Source organism: Notolepis coatsorum (assembly GCF_963971535.1).
Source record: "Notolepis coatsorum genome assembly, chromosome: 9".
Lineage (NCBI taxonomy): Eukaryota > Metazoa > Chordata > Actinopteri > Aulopiformes > Paralepididae > Notolepis > Notolepis coatsorum.
Window position 1 is genome coordinate 13,441,687 of NC_140173.1, and position 17,278 is coordinate 13,458,964.

Sequence of the window (17,278 nt, forward strand, 5' to 3'; positions counted from 1 at the left end):
AAGGAATTTACGATCCCTAGATGCTACCACCCACATGACTTCGGCAACATCATCGGAACAGAACTGCATCACTGCGCTGATGCCAGCAGCATGGGGTATGGCGCTTGTTCCTACCTTAGGTACAAAAATGACAGACACAGTGCACTCCAGTCTTGTGATGGCCAAAGCAAGAGTCGCACCCACAAAGGTCTCAAGCATCCAACGACTCGAGCTCTCAGCAGCAGTGGTCGCAACCAGACTGAGTGTGTTGCTGAAAAGAGAACTGCAGATGAAGATCGATGAAGAGTACTTCTGGACAGATTCACAAGTAGTTCTGGGCTACATCAACAATGAGGCAAGAAGGTTCCATGTGTTCATCGCGAACAGAGTCCAACTGATAAGAGAAAACACTGATACAGGTAAATGGCATTATGTCGATACTGCGGAGAACCCTGCAGATCATGCCTCCAGAGGCCTTCAAGCATCTCACATTCCTTCAACAAAGCTGGATGTCAGGTCCTACATTTCTCTGGGAGCAAGAAGTGCATCCCAAACTGAACCCCTCCGCAGAGCTATTTGTCGGCGATCCTGAAGTTAAGGCCGTCCAAGCTTTCACAACCAAAGTCAACAACTGCACAGACATTCTTATTCGCCTAAGTCAGATCTCTTCATGGTCAAAGATCCTGAAAGTAGTCGCAAGAGGCTGGTAACCGTCGAAGAACGAGAGAGAACTGCTGAAATAGTGATCAAGCTCGTCCAGCAGCAAGCCTTCTCAAGAAATTAAGATACGCCAGAAAGAAGATGATCTTCCAAGTTCAAGCGCTCTTCATTCCCTTGATCCAATTCTGCATAGAGAACTTCTTTGTGTGGGTGGAAGATTGAGACACTCATCCCTCAGTCAAGAAATGAAACATCCCATCATTTTGCCAAAGGACAGCCCTATCACCAAGCTAATTACGGCTCACCACCACGCTAAAGTTTGTCACCAAGGCCGAAGTCAAACTCAAATGGAACTGAGAGCCAATGGATTCTGGGTCATTGGTGGGAGCAAATTAGTGGCCAAGCTGATTCACAATTGTGTGCGATGCAGGAAAACTCTTGACGACCTACTGAAGAACAGCAAATGGCTGAACTCCCTAAAGAGCGTGTGGAAGACTCACCGCCTTTCTCATACAGTGGCATGGACTGCTTCGGCCCTTTCCTGATTAAAAAGGCACGGAATGAGTACAAAAGGTGGCACGGAAGGAGTACAAAAGGTATGGCCTGATACTAACTTGCCTGGCTTCATGAGCTGTCCACATTGAGATGCTTGACGACTTATCAACAGACTCATTCATTAACGCCTTGAGATGCTTCATCAGCCTCAGAGGAGCTGTTCGCCAACTTCATTGCGACCACGGTACTAACTTTGTGGGAGCTAGAAACCAGTTTAAAGAAGCACTCAAACAATGTGACGCCAAGTTACTGGAAATCTTTCAAGCAGAAAAACAGTGTGAATTCGTCTTCAACGCTCCATCCGCCAGCCATGCAGGCGGTGTCTGGGAACGTCAAATCAGGACCGTGCAAAATGTGCTGAACGCCACTATTGCTCTGTGTCCAGGCAGACTTGATGACGCATCCCTTAAGTAACCAGGAGGCTTAGGGCATATAACAGACAGACAAGCAATTATATTTAATATAATTATCTTTATTGCATGCTATGGTATAAGAGAGTAAGTTGAATTTCATACAAAATAGAGTTATCACCATGTATAAATAAGCACAGAGAGACAGACTGAATCCACACTACACCCTAACCTGTAGTAGCTAAAACAGTGACCACCTGTTTGACAAGGACCACCACCTGTCATGACACAGAAATTACACAATGAATATATTAACATCTCATATATCTCAAATATGAACATTGAAGCATGACAGTAGTTCAAGAACCTTAGTATATTAAATACTGGCTGTTGCACGCTATAAGACAAACATTTAATAACACACCGGTACTACAAACGAACGAGAGAGAGAGAGCTAGACTTACAGTTTAACCGAATGAGTGAAACACCCGGCGCCGCACACACACAGCACACACCCGGGCCACAACGGTACATCTATTTCCCCAGTCTGAGGGAAATCAGGACAGGTCGTCTGTATTATTATTTATCCTAAACAGTCTGTGTGTGTAATATGCATGTGTGCAACTCATAAAAGTGAGTGATACCTTTGTATCGCCAGGCGTAAGCACAACGTCTCGCCTCTTCACCGTTCACTGTCTGTCGTTCCCTAAGGAAGACCATACACAGTATAAATACCTAAACAGTGCACATCAACCTAGCGACATGATAATGCAAGCAAGTTCCGCTTTATACTATAGTTAAGTTACTCACCAGGACACTGTTACTCGACACTCTCTCTCGTCCTGTAACAGGGGAACCAGGTGTGGGGAAATGTTTGCTGCTATCGCCGCCCGCACCCAACTAGGAAGTGTTTGTTTCAGCCGCCATCCGGTCAGGCTAAAATATACACTGACGCCAGAGCCACACCCACAATACCCCCAGCTGGCCACACTTAGAACACTTCTATGAAGCTACAGCTATTGTAAATGGCCGACCACTGACAGTAGATGGTATCAACAACCCCATGGCACTAGAACCCTTAACACCAAACCACCTCGTCATGATGAAGTCTAAAGTCGCTCTTCCACCCCCTGGGAGATTTGTTAAAGAGGACATGTACGCAACCAGGAGATGGCGCAGAGTCCAGTCTCAGAATGGTAGCAGTTAGCCCGCAGCATCTAGTGCTAACGTTAGCTCTCAGAATGGTAGCAGTTAGCCCGCAGCATCTAGTGCTAATGTTAGCTCTCAGAATGGTAGCAGTTAGCCCGCAGCATCTAGTGCTAACGTTAGCTCTCAGAATGGTAGCAGTTCACTCGCAGCATCTAGTGCTAACGTTAGCTCTCAGAATGGTAGCAGTTCGCCCGCAGCATCCTACACACAACAACAACACACACTATCGTCACAACGCTTTACGGTATTTTCACAGCACTGTCGCAACATTACCGTAAAGCATGAACACCGTTGTGATCATACACAACACTACAGTTAGCTCTCAGAATAGCCAGTTAGCCCGCAGCACCAGCAACGGTAAGCGTGTCTCATTTAATTTCACTCACTGAAGCGGGGTTCCCCTCCTCCTCCTCCTGTGTGTAGAGACAACCAGCTCTGCATGGCTCGCCCCACTAGTGAGGACTAGTCTCGCCCTCTGCTGGCGCATGTGTGCACTACAACAAAACTCCGTTTAGACGGTATTGATTTTCAATACCGTCGGTATTTCGAAATACCCCGGTATACCGTAATACCGTCATACCGCCCAAGCCTAATATGTGACTCGACGTGACCAAACCCGATTTGATCCGGTGAGAAACAAGTGCCAGAAAAGGAACAATTGTCTTGCTCTTCAGAAAATCGAAAAAAATCGAAATCTGTTTTTTTTTACATCTTTGAAATGTCAATAATGTGTTCTCTTATTTGCTCTTATTTTCAAACTTAAATACAACTTGTAAATGAGGTAATTATTGTTATATAGTTCGACAGTATTGTCTCTCAATACTGTGGAAAAACTACAGGTGAGGGGATTTACGTGTGGGTCTGTCAGCTTAACAGGTACTTAAGAGGTGTTGAAACACACACAGCCAAACGCTCTCCTTTCTTAGCAGGGAGAAGAACAATGTTTATACACTTTATCTTAATGTTATAAGTTATAGCAACGCAACAAACGCAGTGTCCTGTCCATATAAAAAAGATTAAAAAAAACGCGAGTCCGCGGGTGTATTGTCATTAAATTAAACAACATTAAAACACATTTAGAATGTCACGAATTTGATGAGCGAACGAATTTACTTCGAGTGAATTTATTGCAACCTAATGGTATAAGAAGTAAATTCATTCAATAGGGAAACTCAAAGAAAATAACAAACAAGTTATTATTATTATAGGACGCGTTGGTTGTTGTTGTAGACGAACGCGCGCTGGCAATTCATTTGATGACAAGACAAACGTCTTTCTGGGTCTGCATCCCCTTAACAATTGTGTGTATTGAGCTGTACTGTATTATTGCAACTTGGCTTGAATCCGCAGCAATAAGCCAGATAAACAAAATTGTATTAACGCGCCTCGTTAAATCCTCCGCCGTTTCCTCTCTCTCAGTGCTCCACTGTCCGGCTGGCTGCTCTGCCTGTCTGTCTGGCTACTCTGATCCAATCACATTCAGCGTTTCTCCCCCCCACCCACAGTCTGCGAATCAGAGCAGAGTAGGGCGGGTTTTCACGGAATGGAAAGTCTCTTTGCTTGTGAAGAGTGGCAGAAACCTTTCACTACCACACTACAGAAGGTTAACCCTTTCACTGCCACACTACAGAAGGTTAACTTGATTGATTGATTGAAAACTTTATTAACAGATTGCAGAATGGGTACAATACAGTACAGCTCAATACACACAATTGTTAAGGGGATGCAGACCAGAGAAAGACTTTCATCTTGTTTACATCAGGATCCCCCATTTTCAATTCATCATAGAAAATAATGTTATGAATGCCCGAAAACATTTGTGATGTCACAGTATGATGTCATAATCAAACATTCTAGAACATTTGTGTATCTATTCAACAATTCTCTCACAGCTACAGAAGGTTAACCCTTTCACTGCCACACTACAGAAGGTTAACCTTTAAATCTAAACATCTAAATGCTTATTGATGTAGCCTTTCCTTCAGCCAATACCTTGACCCCCAACATTACATGGCTTATGTGAGGCTTCCAACAAACCTTTCACTACCACACTACAGAAGGTTAACCCTTTCACTGCCACACTACAGAAGGTTAACTTGATTGATTGATTGAAAACTTTATTAACAGATTGCAGAATGGGTACAATACAGTACAGCTCAATACACACAATTGTTAAGGGGATGCAGACCAGAGAAAGACTTTCATCTTGTTTACATCAGGATCCCCCATTTTCAATTCATCATAGAAAATAATGTTATGAATGCCCGAAAACATTTGTGATGTCACAGTATGATGTCATAATCAAACATTCTAGAACATTTGTGTATCTATTCAACAATTCTCTCACAGCTACAGAAGGTTAACCCTTTCACTGCCACACTACAGAAGGTTAACCTTTAAATCTAAACATCTAAATGCTTATTGATGTAGCCTTTCCTTCAGCCAATACCTTGACCCCCAACATTACATGGCTTATGTGAGGCTTCCAACAAACCTTTCACTACCACACTACAGACGGTTAACCCTTTCACTACCACACTACAGAAGGTTAACCTTTCCTTATAATACATTTACATTTAGTAATTTAGCTTTTAGACTTACAAGGCAAATACTTCAACTGCCACAACAACTTGCCACAAGACAGAGTCATTGGCATAACAAAAGAGCCTGATGCAAGGTGTTAATGTCCCCAGAGAGAGGGGGGCCATGGAATACAATGCATTCTGGGTAGGGTTGTAGTTGATTAAATCACAGGTGTGAACCTCTCCACAAGTTCAAAGACCATTCATCTCTGAATGCGTTTACTGATATCTCCATGATTCATAGGATGTAGCTTGAAAAATATCCCACCAAAATGTTCAAGTGATGGCTTATTTTTAAGGTATGAATCTGTACTTTCACAATATGTAAAAAAAAAAAAATGAAGATCCCTCAACATGACCCTGAAGTCCATACCTGGTCACATATGTGATATAGCTGTTTTGACTGTAAAAGCCATCAGGAAATAAGAGCAGCGATTATCAGCGTGCGGCATGAGCGTGCATGCGCACACATACTATCGATCATCTAGCGTTTATTTGAAAACGATTCATAAATAGGCCGACAAATGACAACGTTCTGGAATATTCCAGTAAAAGGCGATTATCATAGAATGGGTTGTTTTTTCCGCGAAAACGAGTGATTTTCAAAATGCTATCAAACGGAAATGAAGCGATAAAAAAACAATCTGCCATGACAATGTTGACTGGAAAATGAGTCTTTAATAAGCGACGGGCAGATTAGACACATAGCCAAAACATAGATTAGGCGATATTAAGTTAACATTGGAGTGGGTTTGGGCATTCAAGGGGGTAAAAAGGAAAACACGGCTGGCTCTCAAAGTGTTAACTCAGTGGACATTTCTAGCTCAATGCGAGGTCTGCTGCTGCTGGCTAATAATACGGTCAATACATGGGGAGATCTTTGACAAGGCAACACGCATGTCATCCTCAAGGCTCAACTTGGCCCTATATTTTGTTTTCAGAGCTGTCATGGATGAAAAGCCAGCTTCACACAGATATGTGGTGCTGAATGGTATCAACACCTTAACTGCTGCATCATGATATACTTGGTACTCAGCACCACACTCTGAAACTAGCTCTCCAGGTGGTATCAGATGAGATTTCAATGAGTTCTTCCAAGAGTTTGGATGGAGATGTGTCAGGAAGCTTTGACTCAATGTTGTCTGTAAAGTTTTTTTTTATCCAGAGTAACTTGGTGATCCTTTTCTGTGTTTTATTAAATAATGATTTTCAGATTTTGAGAAATGGTCAAACTTATCAAAATAGCGTATTTTCATGTAAAACAGTGCAGCTGCAACATATAGCACTTTAGTGATAATTTTCTGTAATCCAAAAACTTAGGGTGTGCTTATGTATGCATTCCCCCATATCTCCACACAGTAACTCAAATATGGTAAGACAGTATATTTAGGTATTTCTCTTGCCATCAAAGTTGATATTTTCTACAGTAGAATAATAGATCATTAGCGTCGTTGGCTCAGTGGTCTGCTGTTGTGGCCCCCTGTCCTGTGCACTTCAGCCCCAGCCTCGTATGTTATCTGGAGTGATGGAGGTTACGGCTCTTTGAAGGGAGCCGGATATTTTGTCTCAGTCTCTTTCCAAGAAGCTAGAATAACGGGTCATCGTTCTTTCTTTAGGGGTTGATTGATTTAAAACTTTATTAACGGATTGCAGAATGGGTACAATACAGTACAGCTCAATACTAACAACTGCCAAGAGGATGAAGACCAGAAAAATACTTTTTCGTCTCGTTTACATAAGGCTCCTCCATTTTCAATTCATCAAGACATTTATGACATGATACAAGACATACAAATATACGGTACTGTGTAAGAAAAAGAGATCATAAAAAAATATACATCCGAAGGGGAATAAACTGTACAGGGGGGGGTTTGACATTTACTGGGGCCAGTTTCTAATTTCAGCCACCCGTAGGTGGGCAGGGGTAAGGTGGGTTTTAGGAGTAAGGCCAAGCAGTAGGGTAGGTGTGGAAGTAACGTTATCATCAGGCTGACTGATGGTGATTTGTGCGTCGCCCTCCCGGCCGCGTCTATTCTTTCTACAACGCCACTCGGTTTCCGCGTTGCCGTTTTGCGCTCTGATTGGCCGAGCGCGCGCATGCGCATGAGCCGCGACAAGCTCCTCTATCTAAACTCTGCTTAAGCTCCAGGAGAGAGGCTGAAAAGCCGCAGTTCTTGCCCGACTGATGGGAGCCGAATCCCGGATCCGATTTTTCTGATGAATACCCCCAAAACATGGAGGTCCCGAACGCAATTTATACAAATGGAAGTATTGATTACGCCGTAATGAATCATTAAAAAAATATACCGTTAACTGGAATATGTTGTGTGTGCCTTTACACATATGTTGGATTATGTAATTGGTTTGTCATGACAAACTAATAAAAAATCGCATCGCCGGCTTCGCGGCTGCGTTGCCGGTCCGCGACCCGAGCTCTGGTGTCCGCTGGAGCAAGCCGCAATCCCGTGGCCACAATCTGCTTCAGAATCATCATTGGAACCAGTTCGAGAGCCGCCGCTGGTATCTATATCACCACCGATATCTATATCACCACAGATATCTATATCACCACCGATATCTATATCACCACCGATATCTATATCACCACTGATATCTATATCACCACTGATATCACCACCGATATCTATATCACCACAGATATCTATATCACCACAGATATCTATATCACCACCGATATCTATATCACCACTGATATCACCACAGATATCTATATCACCACAGATATCTATATCACCACAGATATCTATATCACCACCGATATCTATATCACCACCGATATCTATATCACCACAGATATCTATATCACCACAGATATCTATATCACCACAGATATCTATATCACCACAGATATCTATATCTCCACTGATATCTATATCACCACTGATATCTATATCACACTGATATCTATATCACCACTGATATCACCACCGATATCTATATCACCACAGATATCTATATCACCACAGATATCTATATCACCACTGATATCACCACCGATATCTATATCACCACTGATATCTATATCACCACCGATATCTATATCACCACCGATATCTATATCACCACTGATATCACCACCGATATATATATCACCACAGATATCTATATCACCACAGATATCTATATCACCACTGATATCACCACCGATATCTATATCACCACTGATATCTATATCACCACCGATATCTATATCACCACCGATATCTATATCACCACCGATATCTATATCACCACTGATATCTATATCACCACAGATATCTATATCACCACAGATATCTATATCACCACTGATATCTATATCACCACAGATATCTATATCACCACAGATATCTATATCTCCACTGATATCGCCACCACCACATTTTCTGTAATTAATCTAGATTAAAAATAGCATTTTTCTACATAAAACCGAAGCTTGGAGTAAAATCATGGAATTAATGTAAAATCAACAGAAAGTATATTTAGATTCAAATACTATTTTAATAGCTTTCTTTGAATACAGTTTCTCTCCTGTGAAATACAAATGTTCAACAAAACCATCAACATTGACTCAGCTAGACCTCTCTCTTATATCCGCGGCGCTAAGATTGAAGATTTTTCACTCCAGAGATTAATCTAGATTAATTTATTTGAATGCTTTAATACATTTTAATTAATCTCCAGAGTTAAAGCATTCATTTTGACAGCCCTAATAATAATACAAAAGTTTCATTACCTCTCTGTCTGAAGCCTGTCCACAACTCCACAGTCCACACGCATTTCCTTTTGTAAAACGTCACCACATTGACAATACTAACTGTAAATAACCCCAAGAATGGTTTATTATTTGTTGAGCAATTACCTGTGTAATATTTGTGTTTAGGAATATTTACATTTACATTTATATATAATATGAATATCCAGGACCTTTTTGTTATTAGAATTGATAGAAGCCTGTGTGTGTGTGACTTTAATTTATGTAAATCCGTGTCGCGAGGCAGTGTTTTCCGGTCGCGGTCACAGGCTTTTGTTGACAGTTTTGACAGTGCATTGCGAGAGAAGGAATACGCAACAAGTTTTAATGGACCCGTATGAGGCCATATCTCTTACGGTGGGAATGTTATTGTTTTAAAAGGAAATGTAATACGATGTAAAAGGATAAATAAAACAGTGATTATACCATCAGTACGTTTATAAGCCACTCAATATACGGGGATCCGTTACAGTAAGAGATTCACCTCTCCAACCGGCAATCAACTGTCTACTCTTTAACGGAGATTACAACCAAAAAGGACGACCTCCATGAATAAAAGTACATTACGGATCTAAAGGAACACTTTTATGGATGGACAGGACTACTTTTACGGACAAAGGGATATGAGCAGCGTTGAGTTGAAGCGGTTGTGATAAAGGGAGCAACGGAAAAAGTCAAAACAATGGATGGATCTGGTGCTATTTTGCGCGACAAGGAAACAGACACAGAACAAGCTGTCAGACAAGAAAAAAAAGGGACATTGCAAAACAAAACAATGGATGGATCTGGTGCTATTTTGCGCGACAAGGAAACAGACACAGAACAAGCTGTCAGACAAGAAAAAAAAGGAACATTGCAAAACAAAACAAATCTTGCTGATTATGAGGAAGATAATGATGCAGATTTAGTTAGGCTGTCAGAAAGAGTGCGAATCCCAACGGAAAAAATGCTAGTTTACCGTGAAGATGAACAGAACAAACGGGAAAAGAGACTTTTTAGTCTTTATGAACAGTGGAAAGCCCAAGCACGTGAAACACGGCAAGACCTAAAATCTGACAAAACAGATAATCAATTAGCACACCTTGCAGACAATTTGGAAAAAAGGAAATTTGACATCATGAAATTATATGATGAACTGAGAGTCCACGGCACGCCTGACACTGAGCTAAGGCGCAAAGTTGATGCTTGTGCAGCAGTAACGAGTGACATTGTCAAAATACTGAATGAGAGACTGACTGGTGTAAATGGAGAATACGATGCAGAACATGAAGGACAGCGCTTGCGTGAGCTAAGTAAGCCTCACTATGCCCGGTCCATTTTTAGTTCCTCTGCTTCAGAACTGTCTGGCAGTCATTATTCCACACACTCAAATGTTACAGTCAAGCGAGCAGAAGCAGCGGCAGAGTTAGCTGCAAAGGAGGCTGAATATAAGATGCTATTGGAGGAAAAGAGACAAAAGGAAAAAATCTGAGCTTTAGAGGAAGAACACAGGAAGGAATTGGATGAACACAAGGCAGAATTGGAAAGATTACAAGTTGAAAAAGACTTAAAGGCTGCCCAAGCAAGATTTGAAGTTTACGACAGAGAAGTGAAAGAGGAGTCTGATGTTCGGTCTGCCCATGTCTCTCTGCCATTCAGCTCCAACCCCCCTGCAACAATGCACCCTCGCATAGCTGCCCCTCCATCTCCTCCTGTTGATGTAATTTGCCTAGCACAGGCTATCCAGGACAGCATTGCTATTAACAGACTTCCAATGCCGGAGCCTACCGTGTTTAATGGCAATCCAATTGACTTTGTTGAATGGAAGTCTTCATTTATGTCTCTCATAGATGGTAAAAACATTTCCCCTGCCGACAAGCTGCACTACCTCAAGAGATATGTAGGTGGCGCAGCTAACAAATGCCTAGAAGGGACATTCTATCGCAGCGACAGCGAAGCGTACGGTGACGCTTGGAGCAAGCTCAACCAGAGGTACGGCCAACCTTTCATCATTCAAAGGGCCTTTAGAGAAAAGCTATCCACCTGGCCAAAAATACAGCATAAGGATGCGGAAGGGCTGAGGACCTTCTCAGATTACTTAAACGCCTGTGTGCAGGCCATGCCCCATGTAAAGGGTTTAAATATCCTAAACGACTGTGAGGAAAATCAAAAGTTAATACGGAAGCTGCCAGAGTGGATGGCTTCAAGTTGGAACCGGCAGGTGACAGCGCGTCTCAGGGAGGGAAAGGATTTTCCCAGCTTTGAAGACTTCGCCAAGTTCATGTCTATGGAGGCTGAAACTGCCTGCAATCCAATCACCTCCTTCTTTGCTCTCCATTCAGCTGAATCCAATCAAGACAGACTGAACACAAGGGTAAGCAAAGGAAACAAAGCTAGCGCTTTCAACACACAAACAGTGGTGGAAAATAATCAACAGACAACAACAAAAGAAAGGATCAAGACCCCTTGCATACTATGTCAGGATATCAGTCACCAGCTTTGCAAATGTCCAGACTTCATGAAAATGCAACTGGAACACAGAAGGACGTACGTCAAAGAGAAAAGACTGTGTTATGGATGTCTTAAGCCTGGTCACAGCGCTAAGGAGTGCCGGCATCGCCACACATGTGACTCATGCAAAGGACGACATCCCACCTGTCTTCACAATGACAGCTACAATGAAAGAGCAAAAAGGGAGAATTCATCACGACGCAGTGAAATGGAACCAACACCTGCTCTGTCCCTCAACGTCACCAGTCAAGGTCAGTCAGAAAACAGCTCCATGATCGTGCCGGTGTGGGTGTCTAAAGATGAGAATCCATCCACAGAAAAACTTGTGTACGCTCTGTTAGATACACAAAGCGACACAACATTCATCGAGCAAGATCTATGTAAAGAACTACAGCTGACTACTTGCCCAGTCAAACTGAAACTCACTACCATGATGGGTGAAAATATGGTCTTTAAAAGTGAGCGGACATCTGGCCTGCGTGTGAGAGGATTCAACTCCATTGAGCACATCAATCTGCCTCCTGCTTACACCAAAGACTGCATACCTGTAAATAGAGAACACATACCCACACACGAAACGGCCAAAAGATGGCACCACCTCACAGCGATCGCAGACCAAATACCGCCTCTCCTCAGTTGTGAAGTGGGGCTACTGATAGGCTACAATTGTCCAAGAAGTGTTGTACCCAGGCGGGTCATAACAGGAACAGATGATGAACCCTTTGCCATTCTCACAGACTTAGGGTGGAGTATTGTTGGCTGTTCAACACCACACTCTCCACAACTGTCAACCGGTCACTGTCACAGAGTAACCGTGAAGGAGATGCCTGCAGTGACTCCAATGGATGCAATCAGAATCCTTGAAACGGATTTCAGAGACACTCAGGGAAACGACAAAATGGTCTCTCAAGAGGATTTGATCTTTCTAGACAAATTGAGGGAAAACATAAAGATAAACGAACATGGATATTACGAGATGCCACTCCCCTTCAGAGAGAGGCCATGCTTACCAGATAACAAGCAACTTGCTGCTGTGAGGCTCAGTCACCTGAAAAGGAAGTTCGATGGAAATGAAAGTTACAAGAAGGACTACACCAACTACATGAAGGACATCATCGACAGGGGTGACGTAGAGGAGGTACGTACTGAAGGCACCAATGGAGAAAAATGGTACATACCTCACCATGGTGTATATCACCCCCAAAAGCCTGAGCAGCTGAGAGTAGTGTTCGACTGCTCGGCAAAGTACAAGGGAAGTAGCCTAAATGAACACCTTCTCGCAGGCCCAGACATGATCAACAATCTCACAGGTGTACTGATTCGTTTCCGTCAGCATGGCATTGCACTGATGTGTGACATAGAAAAGATGTTTCATCAGTTTCACGTCTCAGAGAGGGACCGTGACTACCTACGCTTCCTTTGGTGGGAGAACAGCAACCTAAGCACCCCACCTCAAGAATACAGGATGAAGGTCCATCTTTTTGGAGATGTATCTTCACCAGGGTGTGCAAACTACGGATTGAAGCAGCTCGCCAAAGAACACAGTCACACACACCCATTAGGGTCTCAGTTCATTACCAGAGACTTTTATGTAGACGACGGTGTTGCCAGTGTTGAGTCTGTTGAAAAGGCCATTCAAATGGCAAAAGAGGCATGTGAGCTGTGTGCAGAGAGAGGTTTACGCCTCCACAAATTTGTGTCGAACAACTGTGCTGTTCTCCAGAGCATTCCCTCAACAGAACTCGCCACAGACATTAAGGCAAAGAATCTCACATTCAACGACACAGCCCTAGAAAGAGCATTGGGAATAAACTGGAATGTCGAGAGTGACTGTTTCACCTTTAAAGTCACATCAAAGAACCAGCCAGCGACACGGCGTGGCATCCTGTCATCTGTCGCCTCCATATACGACCCGCTGGGCTTCGTAGCTCCCTACGTCCTCAATGGAAAGAAGATTCTCCAGGAAATGTGCCATCAAGGAACAGGATGGGATGACCCGATTCCAGAGCAACTGAAGCCACGGTGGGAGAAATGGAAAGATGACCTTGCTAAGATGGAAAGGATACACGTAGCTCGCTGCTACCAGCCAGCTGGCTTTGGAAAGGTGATCAAAACACAACTACATCATTTCTCAGACGCCAGCACCACAGGCTATGGCCAATGCACTTACATGAGACTGAAGAATGAAAGAGGAAACATTCACTGTGCTCTTCTTATGGGGAAAGCGCGCGTCTCGCCGCTGAAGGTCACAACAATACCCAGGTTAGAACTTACCGCAGCAGTTGTCTCAGTCACTGTGAGCAATATGCTCAAAGAAGAATTAGGATACTGTAATGTAGAAGAGTTCTTTTGGACGGATTCAAAGGTTGTGTTAGGCTACATTAATAATGAAGCTCGCCGCTTTCACACCTTTGTGGCAAACAGGGTGCAGAAAATCCGTCATGACTCAGACCCCAAGCAGTGGTTTCACGTACCTACTGATGAAAACCCAGCAGACTATGCATCCAGGGGGAAAACAGTAGAGGAGCTGCTCTCTTCTGATTGGTTCACTGGCCCTAGCTTTCTATGGAAAAAGGAGATAGAAATGCCAACCGAGGTGCCGTCAGAACTACCCGTCGGTGACCCAGAAGTCAAAAAGGCTCAGACCTTTCAGACAAAGAGCTCAGAACATGTCAGCCTTGTAGACCGACTGAACAAGTTTTCATCCTGGTCTCAGGCCATCAAGGCAGTGGCGCGTCTCCTGCGGCGTGCAAGAAAAGTCAAATCATGTGACCTCTCAACAGTTGATGAAAGACAAAGTTCAGAGAGACTCATCATCAAGGACATACAAAGCCAAGCATACGGAGATGAGATAAAGCTACTAAGCAAAGGACATCGGCTACCAAGACACAGCAAGCTGCACCACCTAGACCCTTTCCTGGACACAGAGGGTGTGCTTAAGGTCGGAGGCAGGCTCAGCCGTTCATCTTTCCAGAGCACATTCAAACACCCAACTGTCATTCCTCAGAGATATCACATGACGAATCTGATCATCGCCCATCATCATGAAAGAGTGAAACATCAGGGTAAAGGCTTCACCATCAATGAAATTAGGTCCAGTGGCTATTGGATCTGTGGACTGAGCAGAGCTGTCGCAACCTACATCCGTCACTGTGTGACGTGTCGAAGGCTGAGAAGGCCTGTTGAAGGCCAACGGATGAGTGACTTGCCTGTTGAACGAACAGAACCCACGGCACCGTTCACATACTGTGGGATGAACTGTTTTGGCCCCTTTTTGACAAAGCAAGGAAGAAAACAAGAGAAAAGGTATGGGTTGCTCTTCACCTGCTTCTGCTCTAGAGCCATTCACATTGAGATGCTGGAAGACTTGTCCACAGACACTTTCATTAATGGACTGAGATGCTTCATTGCATTAAGAGGTGCTGTGCGACAAATTAAATGCGACCAAGGCACAAATTTCATGGGTGCAAAAAACGAACTGAATGCTGCTTTGAAAGAGTTGGACACAGACAGACTGAACACATTTCTCACAGAAAAGCAGTGTGACTTTGTAACGAATGCACCTCATGCCAGCCATGCAGGAGGCGTGTGGGAACGGCAAATAAGAACTGTGAGAAGCATCCTCAGTGCCACTCTGCTGCTCGCCCCTGGCAGGCTCAGTGATGCGTCATTGCGCACCTTCTTTTATGAGACCATGGCTATTGTGAACAGCCGTCCACTCACGGTCGATACTCTAAACAGCCCAAATAGTTTAGAGCCACTTACTCCCAACCACCTGATCACAATGAAATCCACTGCAGCCTTGCCTCCACCTGGCAAATTCGAAAGAGAGGATCTGTATGGACGAAAGAGATGGCGTCAGGTTCAATACTTGACAGAACAATTTTGGAGTAGATGGAAAACGGAGTACCTCCACAGCATCATGACAAGACAGTGCTGGCATAACACTAAAAGGAACCTGCAAGTCGGTGATGTAGTCATGGACAAAGATGACACCTTGCCACGAAGCCAATGGAGGCTTGGGAGCGTCTCAGAAGTAATTCAGGGCAAGGATGGACTTGTGAGACGGGTCAAGATCTTGCTTGGAGATAAGGGACTGAACCACAAAGGAGAGCGCAACGGCAGGCCCTCCATAGTGGAGCGGCCTGTCCAGAAATTGGTTTTATTGCTAGAAGCTGTTTAAGCACTATGCATTGATAACATGTGATATTGTTTTGAATTGAATTATATGTTTTGAAGGTTTACTTTTAGTAAAAAGAAAAAGAAAAACATTATAATTTGGTGGGAGTGTAAATAACCCCAAGAATGGTTTATTATTTGTTGAGTAATTACCTGTGTAATATTTGTGTTTAGGAATATTTACATTTACATTTATATATAATATGAATATCCAGGACCTTTTTGTTATTAGAATTGATAGAAACCTGTGTGTGTGTGACTTTAATTTATGTAAATCCGTGTCGCGAGGCAGTGTTTTCCGGTCGCGGTCACAGGCTTTTGTTGACAGTTTTGACAGTGCATTGCGAGAGAAGGAATACGCAACAAGTTTTAATGGACCCGTATGAGGCCATATCTCTTACGGTGGGAATGTTATTGTTTTAAAAGGAAATGTAATACGATGTAAAAGGATAAATAAAACAGTGATTATACCATCAGTACGTTTATAAGCCACTCAATATACAGGGATCCGTTACACTAACGATAAAAACGAATGCTGAACAGATTAACAATACAAACAAATATAATTTTTAAACGTAATAAAAAAAGAAAAGTGACGATAAAGTTGTTTAATTGACTGGAGGAAAGTTGCTAAAGTCTATGTATTGTGATGAATGAGAACTTTATTTAACAGATTGCAGAATGGGTACAATACAGTACGGCTCAATACACACAATTGTTAAGAGGATGCAGACCAGAGAAAGACATTTGTCTTGTTTACATCAGGGTCCCCCATTTTCAATTCATAGACATTTATGACATACACAACATGCATGACATTTATGGCATAGGGACATACAGGTATTTAGTACTGATACATTTGTGACATGACGGTATTCAAATATACAGTACTGTTACCCATGGAGCCTGACAGAGTATATACGGGGAGGGAACTGTACATTAGGAGGGGGTGGGTGGGTGGGAGAGAAATATACATACGGTGGGGTGGGGACTGTACATTTGGAGGGGGTGGGGGGTTTGGGCATTTACGGTGGCCAGTTTCGAATTGCAGCCTCCCGTAGGTGCTCTTTTGAATGTGGGTAGTGATTCACATTCCTTTACAGCTTTGGGTAGGGCGTTCCACATTGATGTGGCATAATTGCGAAACGTGTTTAGTCCCTTGTTTGAGCCGAATCTGGGTTTAACATGATTTGTTGAGCTTCCTCTGGTGTAGTGGTTGTGGTATTCACTGACCTTTGGGAAGTATTTTGACATGTACATGGGTACCTTAGTCGTATAGTGTATCTTGTAGACCAGGCCCATTGCAAGTTGCTGTACTCTGTCGTCTACTCTAAGCCATCTTAGGTTGTCAAAGTGGGCAGGGGTGAGGTGGGTTCTGGGGGTAAGGTCAAGTAGTAGTCTGACCAGTTTGTTTTGTGATTTTTGTAATCTTGTTTTTAGCGCCTTTGAGGTGCTTTGGTACCATGAGGTGCAAGCATAGTCGTAGTACCCTTGAATGAGTGCTCCTGCCAGAGGGTATT